This window comes from Wyeomyia smithii, chromosome 1, assembly GCF_029784165.1.
Source record: "Wyeomyia smithii strain HCP4-BCI-WySm-NY-G18 chromosome 1, ASM2978416v1, whole genome shotgun sequence".
Lineage (NCBI taxonomy): Eukaryota > Metazoa > Arthropoda > Insecta > Diptera > Culicidae > Wyeomyia > Wyeomyia smithii.
The window spans coordinates 112,464,061-112,479,319 of NC_073694.1; positions in this window are offsets into that span (position 1 = coordinate 112,464,061).

The following is a 15,259-nucleotide window of genomic DNA, read 5'->3' on the forward strand; positions in this document are numbered from 1 at the left end:
TGAGTAATAATTTAAATACGCCAAACAGCTAAAACTTAATAACTGATTAGAAGTGTTTAATTAAAAGCGTTTAGCGTCAGGATTGAATCCACCGTTCAACGTGGGTGCAAATGCAGATTGCCAACCCCACCTGGTTACCAGAACCGCGTGCCACGAGACGAAGAAAACCAAACAGTAATTAGTGACGGGGGTGCGTCTAAGTCGATCCCCTCGCCTATTTCCACACGGCGACACGATAAGTCGAAGCACGTTTTTCTTCCCCCATCGAGGACCGTAGGACACTCAGGAAAAGTTCTCGCTTTCATACGATCGAAAAGATCGTCGCCCACGCGATGAGAGCCCGGGCAACGCACGCGTGTGATATATTTCGACATAGCTAAACGCAAGGCTGCGATCGACCAGCCGCTCGAGATGGTTTGTGCCCTGACCACAGGTTCCGGTACTCACAGGTAGAATTAGAATAAGCACATATTGTAAATATTCTAGAATTAATTTTTGAGAGTGACGTCACTGATAGGCAGGCGAACATGTGTTGAATATAAAAGAAAATGTATAAGGCCTGTTTGAATCTAAGGAATGTGTTCTCTTGTTCGCCGAAGTTAACGCTTTCACTCTGGGATGTTTCGGGAATTCCGGATATCGCATTATTGCTGGGATTGGTTCCCCTTTCCTGTTTCTTAGTATAACTATTAACATCCTATTGCTTACGCTGGGAAAGCCAAATTGGATTCGAGTGTTTGAACATTAAACCCGCCCGTGACAGAGAGTCTCTAACCGAGCACTCAGACCTTGCATCAGCAGCCTCTCACTCGCGAGAGTGGCGCTTAAGCTGCTGATTGTTACAAAGAGATTCGTTTCAACATAATTCAACGAAACAGTACGACAAGCTACGCAAATATAATGTTTGTCAGAGGTGTGGAAAATTGGAATATGATGCCTTCTACAATTAAACGTTCGACTTCGGAAGCAAGTTTCAAAAGGGGCTGCCTCGAATTTTGGAACTTTGGACAAACATAATTGTAAACTAATGTTAAAGTGAATTAAAATAAAAAATTAGTTAAGACATATATATATATATATATATATATATATATATATATATATATATATTTATATATATATATATATATATATATATATATATATATATATATATATATATATATATATATATATATATATATATATATATATATATCTATATCTATATATATATATATATATATATATATATATATATATATATATATATATATATATATATATATATATAAGAGAGCGGTATTATTGGCCTCGAATGGCAACAGACATTAACCCTTTATAAGGCAGTGGCAACTATATTGCCACCAACAACTTTCGTTTTTTTCTGCTTCATTATGACGAGCTATGATCAGTGATCAGATATAAACAATAAAATTTAATCACATTTTTTTAGCCTCGGCCCGTTAAAGGGTTGGGCCATGGGAACTCATATCGATGGATTTCCTAGGACCTTATCCTCGATCCAAACGTGGAAATATGTGGCTACTAGTAATTACCGACTTGTTCACGAAGTTTATAATGGTTCAATGTATGAAGGCCGCCACTGCTGTAGGTGTGTGCATTTACTGAAAATCACGTCTTTAACCTCTTTGGAGCCCCATCTGTTTGCATAACTGACAATGCCAAAGTCAAAGACACCTGCTTGGTCGCTATGGTGTGACGCATTGGAATTTGTGTGTGTATCATCCCAGCCTAAATCCTACCGAGCGTGTTAATCGGGTAATTGTTACCGCGATTCACTGCTGTTTAAACAAAAAAAGTAAACCATCGAGATTGAGACGAATCTGTACACCAAATCGCGAAGGCAATCCGAACAAGTGATGATGATAGCACTGGATATACTCCGTATTTCCTCAATTTCGGTCGAAATATGGTGAGTTCGGGGAACGAATATGAACACCTGAAGGACTTGACGGACGACCAAGCGCCACAAATAGCTCACTTCGCGGACGATCAGAAACGTTTACTCGAAATTGTACGAGAAAATTTACTCGAAGCTTACAAAAGATATTCTACCCCATATAAACTGCGCGCCAATCAAAAACATGTATTCAAGATAAATGATGTTGTGTACAAGAAGAATGTCCATTTGTCTAACAAAGATAAACAATTTGTGGGAAAGTTCGGCCAAAAGTTTACTAAGGTTCGTGTTCGCGACGTCTTAGGGACCAACACGTATATCCTTGATGATTTAGAAGGCCGGTGAATTTCAGGCACCTATCATGGATCGTTTTTAAAACGTGCCTGAAAATGAAAAAAAAAAAAAACGAATGAAATATACAGCTATGACGGTACTACGGTCGAGTAGTACATAAACAATAAACGGTGAGCCCAAACAAAATACTCCATTGAGGTGATACGGCAGCCACGCACAGTGGTCGGAAAAGGCAATTTGACGAACCTAATTCATTTGTGCTTATATAAAAATAACTATAATATAATAAATATAACGGAAATGTTGATAAAAAATTTTTTTGGTCATGGCCTACTATCAAAAAAATTAAAAAAACAAACTTTTGATACAGCGAAGATACATGAATAATTTATTTAGCAAAGTTGTAGAACTTTTTAAAATGTGAAGCTCTGCAGAACATGTTAAATTTCTATGACGTCAATTTATTGAAATACCAAGCATTTTCGCTGTCAACCTCCTCAAATTTAGTTTTTCTAGCATAACTTTTTAAATATTGTTTTTTCAAGAGCATAATGTTTTAGACAAATATGACTAACATACCTAATCTAACCGGTATTGTTTGAAGCGATCGAACAATTAGATCAAATTTGATCTTGTTAAGTCCTTGGGATTATCGGGTGAACCACGCTGCAAGTCCACGCGAGAGAGTCAAGTGAACGCGCAGTGCGCTTAGAATAACGTGTCAGATTTTTAATCCGAATTGCGGCCAATAAAATAAGCCTAGCGTGTAGAACGGAATGAGTAATAATTTAAATACGCCAAACAGCTAAAACTTAATAACTGATTAGAAGTGTTTAATTAAAAGCGTTTAGCGTCAGGATTGAATCCACCGTTCAACGTGGGTGCAAATGCAGATTGCCAACCCCACCTGGTTACCAGAACCGCGTGCCACGAGACGAAGAAAACCAAACAGTAATTAGTGACGGGGGTGCGTCTAAGTCGATCCCCTCGCCTATTTCCACACGGCGACACGATAAGTCGAAGCACGTTTTTCTTCCCCCATCGAGGACCGTAGGACACTCAGGAAAAGTTCTCGCTTTCATACGATCGAAAAGATCGTCGCCCACGCGATGAGAGCCCGGGCAACGCACGCGTGTGATATATTTCGACATAGCTAAACGCAAGGCTGCGATCGACCAGCCGCTCGAGATGGTTTGTGCCCTGACCACAGGTTCCGGTACTCACAGGTAGAATTAGAATAAGCACATATTGTAAATATTCTAGAATTAATTTTTGAGAGTGACGTCACTGATAGGCAGGCGAACATGTGTTGAATATAAAAGAAAATGTATAAGGCCTGTTTGAATCTAAGGAATGTGTTCTCTTGTTCGCCGAAGTTAACGCTTTCACTCTGGGATGTTTCGGGAATTCCGGATATCGCATTATTGCTGGGATTGGTTCCCCTTTCCTGTTTCTTAGTATAACTATTAACATCCTATTGCTTACGCTGGGAAAGCCAAATTGGATTCGAGTGTTTGAACATTAAACCCGCCCGTGACAGAGAGTCTCTAACCGAGCACTCAGACCTTGCATCAGCAGCCTCTCACTCGCGAGAGTGGCGCTTAAGCTGCTGATTGTTACAAAGAGATTCGTTTCAACATAATTCAACGAAACAGTACGACAAGCTACGCAAATATAATGTTTGTCAGAGGTGTGGAAAATTGGAATATGATGCCTTCTACAATTAAACGTTCGACTTCGGAAGCAAGTTTCAAAAGGGGCTGCCTCGAATTTTGGAACTTTGGACAAACATAATTGTAAACTAATGTTAAAGTGAATTAAAATAAAAAATTAGTTAAGACATATATATATATATATATATATATATATATATATATATATATATATATATATATATATATTTATATATATATATATATATATATATATATATATATATATATATATATATATATATATATCTATATCTATATATATATATATATATATATATATATATATATATATATATATATATATATATATATATATATATATATATATATTTATATATTATATATATATATATATATATATATATATATATATATATATATATATATATATATATATATATATATATATATATATATATATATATATATATATATATATATCTATATCTATATATATATATATATATATATATATATATATATATATATATATATATATATATATATATATATATATATATATATATATATATATATATATATATATATATATATATATATATATATATATATATATATATATATATTAGGGTGGGTCGATTTAAAAATCGCTTAGGCACATATGATTTTCGGATTTAAGGGATCAAAATAAGATACTTTTCTCAAGAAACCATACCTCTAAAATGAATTCTGATGTCCCTTGTACTAACGTGTAGGTACCCAAAAGGTCAAATTTCAAAAAATCCTGTTTTGACCCATTTAGAGTGACCCAATCGAGTCCAAATGTATGACCGACTCCCACTAACTTTGGAGGGTTGACCCACCCATGCTAGTGTTACCCCCCTGGGACCCCCGTAGGGGGTCTCCCATACAAAAATATAAAAAAATATCAAAAAATCACCATTTTTGGCACTTCATATGACAAAAATCAGTGAAATGGCTATTATTTTTCCGCACAAATGAAGTTTCTAGGAAAAAAATGTTTTTTTTTTGTTTTTGGATTTTTGTTTTCTCTTTAAAAATTTATTCGATCAGAACATAGGAAAGAAACTAAAAAATTATTGTTTGAAGTCTTTTTTGGTTTCAACACTGGGCAATTTCGCACGGCTCTCTAATGTCGCCTCCATAACAGCCTCTACACAGCCTCTACATTTTCCGATATTACTCGTTTGGAAACGCTAGCTAGCAGTTGAACGTGTTGTTCCTTGTATATGTAATGGAATATGCGGATCAGTAAATGGTGAATCATCTTCATTTAAATATGCTATCAATGTTTCATACGGAATGATTCGCGTGAATGGTGGTTCAAATTATTAGAATTATTAGGTTATTAGAAGCTATACAAAATAAGAAAACAAACTGCAGTACAACGGCGCAGGAACTAATTAATGAATTAAAAGCGCTCAAAGAATCGAATTCACTCCAGCCAAAAACAGACAATCATCCCAGTCTGGCTGAAGAACTTCGCCTTTCGTTGCCACTTCCAGAATCGGACTCAGAAGAACACCGTACTCCAAATTTCACATCAGGCTGGCGCCTAATTGGCAATAAAAAAGTATGGAAACGCGACTGGACTGAATATGACGCCAGACAGCGTAAAAGACGCATGCAGGAAAAGCAAGCAGAAAAGGCCGCTCGTAAACGTATGCAGCAACGCAAACGTCAGCAGGAAAACTCAAACCCTATCAGCATAAGTAACACCTATAAACACGGAATAAACCATTTCGCCTGCAACTCAAAGAAAATTGCTGAAATGCCAAAACAACCACTACCCTCGGACAAAGACCTCCTGGCAGCTGCACGCGTTCAATTTGCTGGGCCGCCGAATTCAGACATAATATCAAAATTTATAAATTTCCAAAAAGGCGAAACTATCAACCCATATCGGACAGAAAAAAATGCAACTAACAATGAAAATTCTGCACCGGCTCCTGCCAGCAACGCCAGCATACAATCAGCACCGCAAGACAGCCAATTTGAACTTGACCCCATGCGTCCACCAATCGTCCGACTTACGCAGCAATCATCGAATGGCGACGAGCGCTTTTTGAAGGCTAGACTCCGCGACCCAAAAGTAATGCATATTACACGCCTATATCTCGCATACATGAAGGACCAACCATCATCTGTATGCGTAGAAGGAATGACACCAACCAGTATAAGAATGCTTCTCGCATCCGAAGGACTGCCGACATCTCCAGAACAGCTCCAACGCGTCTTTATTGAAGTCCATCAGGAATATGGACTCACGCCAGCCGAAGCAGTAGCCGACCTTCAATCATATCGTCATTTTTTATCAAATGAACGCACGCACCGTCTTCAACAACTTCGCGAAAGTGTAAATAAATTTAGTACAAATTTTCGCAAGTAAGGACGCCCTCTTCTGAGGCAGAACCATTATATTTAAACATAAGTAATAACTTGACTAACACTTCTTCGCTTCCTCGACAGAATGCGACTGAAATTCTTATCTATTGTCAGAATTTCAATCGCATGAAAAGCCCAAGCAAAATGAAAGAAATTCAACAAAATCTATTGTCGTCATCTTTTAAAATAATTTTAGGAACTGAAAGTAGCTGGGACGAAAGCGTAAGAAGCGAAGAAGTATTTGGAAACAATTACAATGTATTCCGGCACGATCGGAATTTGTCTACCAGTCAAAAAAAGTCAGGCGGTGGAGTCCTCATTGCCATTAATGTAGACTTTACTTCTGAAGAAATAATATCCGACAAATATAAAGAATTTGAACACGTATGGGCCAAAGCATTTATTGCTGGCGAAGAACATATCTTCTGTTCTGTGTACTTTCCACCGGAACATGCTCATAAACATTCGTATGAATTATTTTTCAAAACTCTAGAATCTATTATGTCTAACATGAAACCAGAAGTAAAACTGCATGTCTATGGCGACTTCAACCAACGTAATGCAGACTTTATTGTAGACATTGAAAATGAATCTATCTTACTCCCAGTCGTAGGCGAAAACGAAACACTGCAGTATCTTTTTGGCAAATCCTCAGAACTCGGTCTATATCAAATCAATCATGTCAAAAACAAACAAAATGCTTATTTAGACCTATTATTCACAAACTGCACTGAAGACTTCTGTGTAGATGCATCATTGACTCCCATCTGGAAAAATGAAGCATTCCACACAGCAATTGAATATTCAATAGTAATGAATAACACTTCGTACCCCAGCGACTGCGAGTACGAGGATGTACCGGAATATCACAAAACTGACTTCGAACAAGTCAAACGTAGACTTCGCATAATAAATTGGCGTAGTATAATTTGTAAAGAAGGAAATGTCAACGAAGAAGTATCAAAATTTTATGAAATAATTAATCAAATTATATAAGAAAATGTACCTCTAAAGAAAAGAAGACGAACGAACACCAACAAATATCCAATGTGGTTTAATCCACAATTGAAGAACCTAAAAAATAGAAAACAAAAAGCACATAAAATGTACAAAAAAGACAGCAATAGCGAAAATCTTCAAAATTACCAAGAAATTTGCTGTCAACTTGACGCAGCCATTAAAATTGCACATGAAGAACATAATCGTAAAATCGAACATCAAATCAAGTCTTGCCCTAAGAACTTCTTTAATTACGTAAAAACCAAACTAAAAAGTAACAACTTTCCATCACGAATGCATCTTGACAGTAATGTAGGACAAACTAGTAATGAAATATGTAGTCTTTTTGCCACTTTTTTTCAAGAAATTTACACCAAATATGAAGAAACAGATCGCGACCGCGAATACTTCTCGTATTTTCCTGAATTTTCGAATTCTTTATCTGTCAATCAAATATCTGAATTCGAAATTCAAAACGCACTTAAAAATTTAGACGCTACGAAAGGTCCTGGACCTGACAGAATAGCTCCAATTTTTCTCAAAAATTTGGCAGAAGAACTATCTACACCCTTACAACACCTTTTTAACATGTCCCTGAAGAATGGAATTTTCCCAGAACTCTGGAAAACCTCATATTTAGTGCCAATTTTCAAATCTGGCGCTAAATCTGACATTCGTAATTATCGTGGAATTGCCATTATTTCATGCATTCCAAAATTATTTGAATCAATAATTAATGAAAAAATCTTTCAATAAGTAAAACACCAAATTACAACTCAACAGCACGGCTTTTACAAAGGCCGATCAACTACCACAAATCTTTTGGAATTCATAACTTTCACTCTGACTGTAATGGACAACGGTAACCACGTAGAAGCTCTTTATACGGACTTTAGCAAGGCATTTGACAGAATCGACATACCATTATTACTCTTCAAGCTCGAAAAATACGGAACTGAAACAAAATTTTTGGAATGGCTGCAGTCATACTTAACAAGACGAACACAAATAGTCCGCTTTCAAAATTCCTTTTCAAACCCAATAGAAGTAACTTCTGGGGTTCCTCAAGGTTCCCACCTGGGCCCTCTTCTTTTTATATTATACGTAAATGACATTTCCTTTCTTCTTAAGTCAATACATGTGCTTGTATATGCTGATGACATGAAGCTCTTTATAGAAATAACCAATGCAGAAGACTTCGAAATATTCCAGAATGAAATTAATGTATTCTACACTTGGTGCAACAAAAGCCTATTACAACTCAACATTAAAAAATGTAATTCAATAGCCTTTAGCAGAAAAACAGTAACACCACCAACAAACATTTTCTTAGGAAACCAACCAGTAGAAAAATGCAAAATCGTTAGGGACCTAGGCGTAATCTTAGACTCCAAACTCACATTCATAGAACATTATAATACAATTATCAACAAAGCAAATAGTATGCTGGGCTTTATAAAACGCTTCGGCCACAATTTTCAAGACCCATATACAATCAAACTATTATATATTACATACGTCCGACCAATTCTGGAATATTGTAGCATTGTATGGAATCCCTATATTGCCACACATGAAGAACGCATTGAATCTGTCCAAAAACAATTTCTTTTGTACGCGCTTCGTAAGCTAAATTGGACATCATTTCCCTTACCATCATATGAAGCACGCTGCATGCTTATAGACATACAAGCACTTAAAGAACGCCGCGATCTTTCAATGCTTTATTTTATCAATGACATTATTTCTCAACGCGTGCAATCTACTCAATTATTATCACAACTAAATTTTTATGCACCCAGTCGTCAATTAAGAAATCGTAAAATATTTTCGGAAAATTCTCACAGAACAAACTACTCAAAAAATGGCCCAATAAATCGCATGATGCGTCACTATAACCAGCACTGCGAAAATATCGACATCACCATGGGCAGAAATCAAATAAAAAAACGACTAACTACTGGAAATAATGTATAGAATATAAGAAAACATTGTATTAGTATAACTGTAGTCTACATTTGCTTGACGAAATAAATAAATATAAATATAAATACGTTATTTTTATCGATCAAATCGATCATTTTCGTGTAATCGAAGCAATGGAAGTTTATACCTGGTTTTTGTATTCTCTAAGTTCCGATGGGTCTTCAACATTGTCTCGATATCGTAAAATTTTCTTGATAGCAGAGTCGCGCACCTCTTTCCTATCATCAAACAACATTGATAGCAAGATATTTTCCGAATGTGCAAAATATGGATTATTTTTAATTACATGATTGACAACAGTGCGTAAATTTGGCTCCAGAAATTGTGCCCAAGTAATGTACTTGAAAAATAATACACTACCGTACACGACAGAGCTGTAATACTTGATATTAAAATACATTGGCACATAAACCTTAATTATAAATTCAACCAGAATTCTTAAATTTTTAGGTGGTTTATTCATTGTCACATATAATCGTAATAATCTAGCGGCCTTGGTGAGCCAGCGAGAATGTACAATTTTCCCTGGTTTTATGTTAGCCAGATCCACAGAAACCACGCCATTAGAAATTACATGTGCCATGTCGTATAAGTACTGCGAATCGGTGGAATTATTCGTGCTGTTCTGCAACAGGAGGCATATTTTCCAACGCAATTCTCTGAAAGTCGCTCACCACCTAAAAATATATAATAATTAAATAAATTTATTATGATTTCACCATTCAAAATGTTAGAAAATTATAATAAATGAGTGATAGCAATGACTTACCGGAAGAGCTTCAGAATTTTCAATTTGCTTGCTTAGTTTCCCGGTTGTTGATGTTGGTCCAGTGGTGGATGATTTATCCAAAACCCCAAACAAATGTCGAAACGGAAGTTCGTTGAAGTGTAGAAGGCAAACAAACCAATGCAATGGTCTTTTTAGCAGCAATTCGAATCTTCGTATAATTCCACCGTGTGTGCCAGTGTTTGTTGGCTCACCGTCAGTGCATATGCCAATCAATGCATCCAGAGATATGTTTTTATCGTTGAAAAATTCATTCAATTTTGTTGTTTTGTATTCAGCACTTTCCTCTACCAGTCTTGCGTAACCAATCAATCGAGAATTCGGTTCTCTCAAAATAACAAGGTGAGGTTCTTTTACCATCCTACTATGATACTTACCATCAATTTTTTCTCTCGTATAAGTATCATCTTTTCTGCCGTCGAATGAAAACGCTATTAAACTGGAATCATCAAACCTTTTGCGGAGCACTATTCGTCTGCATTTCTCTCTTTCTCTACGAACTTTCGATTTATCCATGATGAGAGGTTCGCCATGCTGATCTTTCATTTCAAAATCTTTGAAAAGACTGGTTGCCAATGCTGACGCTACTCTATCAGACACACCAAATCTGTCACACATCAAGGCAAAGTTCAAACAATCGTATCTTTCTGTGTATTGTGAACTTGTGCTTCTATTCATAACATCTTCATCAACCGTCATCGGTACGTCTACGTATGTTGTATCATCGGGATCTTCGTATGTTGGCATTGTTGGCATTGATGACGATGTCCCTTGCTCTTCAGTTTCTATCAGAAATGCATCAATTGTTAGTCTTCTCTGTTTATGTTGATCGTGCATAAACTCTTTGAGGCGTTCTGGAACCAAACCGCAGTTACATGGAGATGCCGTCAAATCGCATTTACATGCTCCAATATAAAAAATTTCGTTCAGAGTACCGGTAAACACTAAAAGGTCTCTATTCGTCTTCTTAATTTCGGCTTGGTATTTGTCAACCAATATATTCAATTTAACAGCAACATATTTTTTTGAAATTATTTCCATACCAAGTTTTTCCCAAATTCCAACCAACCTATCTGTTACGTGATTAGAGAATTGTTTATAAGAAAACTTTTTTTGTTCTGTTTTTGCACGTTCGCTTGAGTAAAAATAATATCTCAAGATATCCAGATCGGTTGGTAAATTAATATCATTCAAATCAGAAGACACACCAAAAACAGCAACATCATGCTTGGGTATATGACTCATTGGGTTTTCGATAGCTGATGATGTTGTTGCTATTTCATCTTGCGGGTTCATTGTAAACTAAAAAAAATATATTTTGACTTTAACAATTTTCACTTTCACTTTCAGGTTTTTATTTTAGGTGTTGACTCTTTGGCGGACGATGGAGAATGATTTATGTTGACGTTTCTATCCTATACGAAACCTACACTTATTCTACACAGAGTGAATAGATAGAGTGACGCAGAGTGAAATTCAGTCAAAACAGCATCACTGTTTTTTTATGTATCCACCAAAATATTTTTCTGGCAGCCCCTTTTTGCTCAAGTTCCAGTTGACTTCAACGGAGTGTTGTTATTGTCAGAGTGAAAAGATAGTTATTGTATTTAAATTTAAAACAAGTTCGTTTGATAAAGTTTGATAGAGATAGATAAAATGAAGTGCGTTTTGTGTAATAACAAAAAACAGTAAGGAATGTGAGTTTTTTTCGGTTCCCGAAGAATCCGATTGATTGAAACAGTGGATGGATTTTTGTTGCCTCCCAGCAGACTATTTCATTGACGAAAACACCCAACTTTGCAGTGTTCGTTTGGTTTTTCTGGTTTCAGACTCTACGTCACTCTATTCATTCACTCTGGTTCTACAGTGTGCGTGGGAACAGTGGAAACGGAGCGTCCGTGCGTGGTAGCCGTTGTGGTAGCATACCAGCGGTGCTCGCCTGACTGGTCGAAATAAAAATATTACATATGATGTAACAGAGTGATATACTAGAAACTTCATTTTTGCGCAAAAATAATAGCCATTTCACTGATTTTTGTCATATAAAGTGCCAAAAATGGTGATTTTTTGATATTTTTTGATATTTTTGTATGGGAGACCCCATAGGGGGGTCCCAGGGGGGTAACACTAGCATGGGTGGGTCGGCCCTCCAAAGTTAGTGGGGGTCGGTCATACATTTGGACTCGATTGGGGCTCTCTAAATGGGTCAAAACAGGATTTTTTGAAATTTGACCTTTTGGGTACCTACACGTTAGTACAAGGGACATCAGAATTCATTTTAGAGGTATGGTTTCTTGAGCAAAGTATCTTATTTTGATCCCTAGAATCCGAAAATCATATGTGCCTAAGCGATTTTTTGATCCCCTACAAATCGAACCGCCCTAATATATATATATATATATATATATATATATATATATATATATATATATATATATATATATATATATATATATATATATATATATATATATATATATATATATATATATATATATATATATATATATATATATACTTAAATATATATATATATATATATATATATATATATATATATATATATATATATATATATATATATATATATATATATATATATATATATATATATATATATATATATATAAATATATATATATATATATATATATATATATATATATATATATATATATATATATATATATATATATATATATATATATATATATATATATATATATATATATATATATGTATAAAACTTTTACAATACGGGGGTACTAATTTAAAAGTTTTCACCTTATACTACCAGACAACAAATAAATGTAATGAAAATGAAATGAAATGATTAGTCCTAATTGCGAAAGCAAACAAATCCTAATAATGCAAATTACAAAATTTCTAATAGTGTTGAGAAGCCATCATTTGTGATTGGCCACACAAACTCATTATATACTAATATTTATCATAAATACTTACACACTCGATTGTTTTTACTCTAAACTGATTAAGATCTACTCATTTTGGTATTCTTATGCACATTGTCAAAAAGTGGTGGGGGTGGGGGTTTATTCAGTTTTGAGTTAGCATCCGAAAAGCAGTGGTCATCGCTTCTATCCATTGGCTATCAGTAAGTATTTAATCTGTCATCGAAACAACAATTTCTGATTAAATTATATTATTATGCATTAAGTTAAAAAATTGGAGTTGTCGACTAGCGACATTCGATTTTACTCTCATACCGTACATTATACTTAACGTCGGAAGTAGTGCGCTGTATAGTGTATAGCGCATCTGATTTGCTAAAATTACGAGTCGATGGCCGTGATGGGAGTTTTAAAAAACTCTAAGGTCTTATTTTCTTCACTTTATTCACTCTAGATGTTTACACTTCTAACTACTAACTTCAACTGACTCCCCACGAGCCTGTTTACAATACTTAATAACTAAAACTGCTACCGCTGCACTTCCGTCCGTATGGTGATTGATGTGGTCGAAGTCCCTGCGCGTGTCGTTGGAGTCAGCATTTTACTCCGGTGGCGTGGTCGATGCGACGCCGGTTAAGGTGCTGACGTCTGCTGCTTTGGTGGCTGGTCCGTATGTAACTCCTCCGGGGGGTAAAGAATGGTCGTCCTCGGCCATGTTGTCCATTTGTTGTAATCTTTGTGGTTTTTGCTGAATATTTTTGATCTTTGGTAAACGAACTTTTATAATTAATTTCCTTTTCCTGACACAAATATAAATGATTATTCCAATGGTGATAATTGTAGTTGTTGACAATCCGCTTAAAATGCTCAGAATCCAAACATGATGTTCCGTTTGTTTGAGGGCTATGAATTTCATTTTCTCCCGGTTCCAAATGGTGTTGTTATGAACTTCTAAAATGTCTTGGTGTTCTACGATGCTCCAATTAATCTTTAGGTTTGCAAAGGCTCCATCAATCTCTTGGGTATAATTGCTGATGACTTCCGTACTGGTAAATTTTTGATCTTCAATTTCCAAAGTACAGTTGTTGAACGTAATCAGAAAATTTCCAGTAAGAGTTCGGTTGTGGGGACCACAATTCGAATGTAACGTGTGGTTTTTCCCATTGTTGATCAGCAACTTGTTGTCCGATATCATTGTGATTTGCGTATCAGTTCGTCTAGTTGCATTACATTTGCTTTCAGTACCCATCATAATGGGGAGTAAGCAACGATCGTTTAATGGCGTTATTTCTATGGATTTCTGAATGAAGTCTGTTGGGTGACTCGTTTGGAAATATACGCCGCCAGCTTTAACGAGATAATGGGGTGCCTGTAGTACAACCGTTGCATTGATGATTAGTGGAAGCACTTGAATTATCTCTGCTTTTGATGAATCCATTCGTGGTGTTTGGAGAATATAGAGAAGTATGTCTCCTTTCGTTGCTACTTTCGGTGTAACGTAATTAAGTGCTTGTTCTGGAAAGTCGGTCTTGATTCCCTGTTTTTGTAGTAATGATTCGATGAGTTGTATTTCCATGAGTGTAAGTATCTTGTTGTTTGGAAGAGCGATTTTAGTTCTTAGGATGGTGTCCTGAATTTCCTCTAGTACGTCGTTTAGTGTATCCATATAAAGAAGTACAGTTATTGTGTCATATTCCTCTAATATAATTTTGTTCTCGATGTTTTGTTGTTTAATTAAATCGTTGACTGCTTGTGTAATATCTCCAATCCGTTCGTTTACCATCTTGTTTACTATGAATTGTTTGTTGTTTTGGTCTATTAGTCCGTTTATGGTCCTGTTGATTATGCGAAGGTCATCCGCATCCGGTGATCCAGCTAACCATTTCCAAGCTTTTCCGATGGTATCCCAACGACGTTTCCTTCTTGAGTTGATTGGTTTAATCTGTCTTAAATTATTTACTAATATTCTTGATTTCTGAATTGCTAATTGGGCTATTGGTAGTGAGCTGTCTAATTGTCTTGTCAATTTGGAAATCAGTAGTACATTATTTCGATTAATGTTAGATTTATAGGGTGTATAATTTTATCGAATCCATTCTGAATTCTGCAATCCTTCAGTTTTGTCATGAGTACTGGGTCATTGTGTAAGTTTTTTATGGTCATGTCCTTGGTGTGTCCGTGCCTTGTCAGCATCAGAAGCAGTATGATTATCTAGAATACGTATAATTAAGGATAGTTATATTTGGTATAGGCAAAAAGTAAATTTAAAACTTAATGTCGTGTTTTTAATCTATTT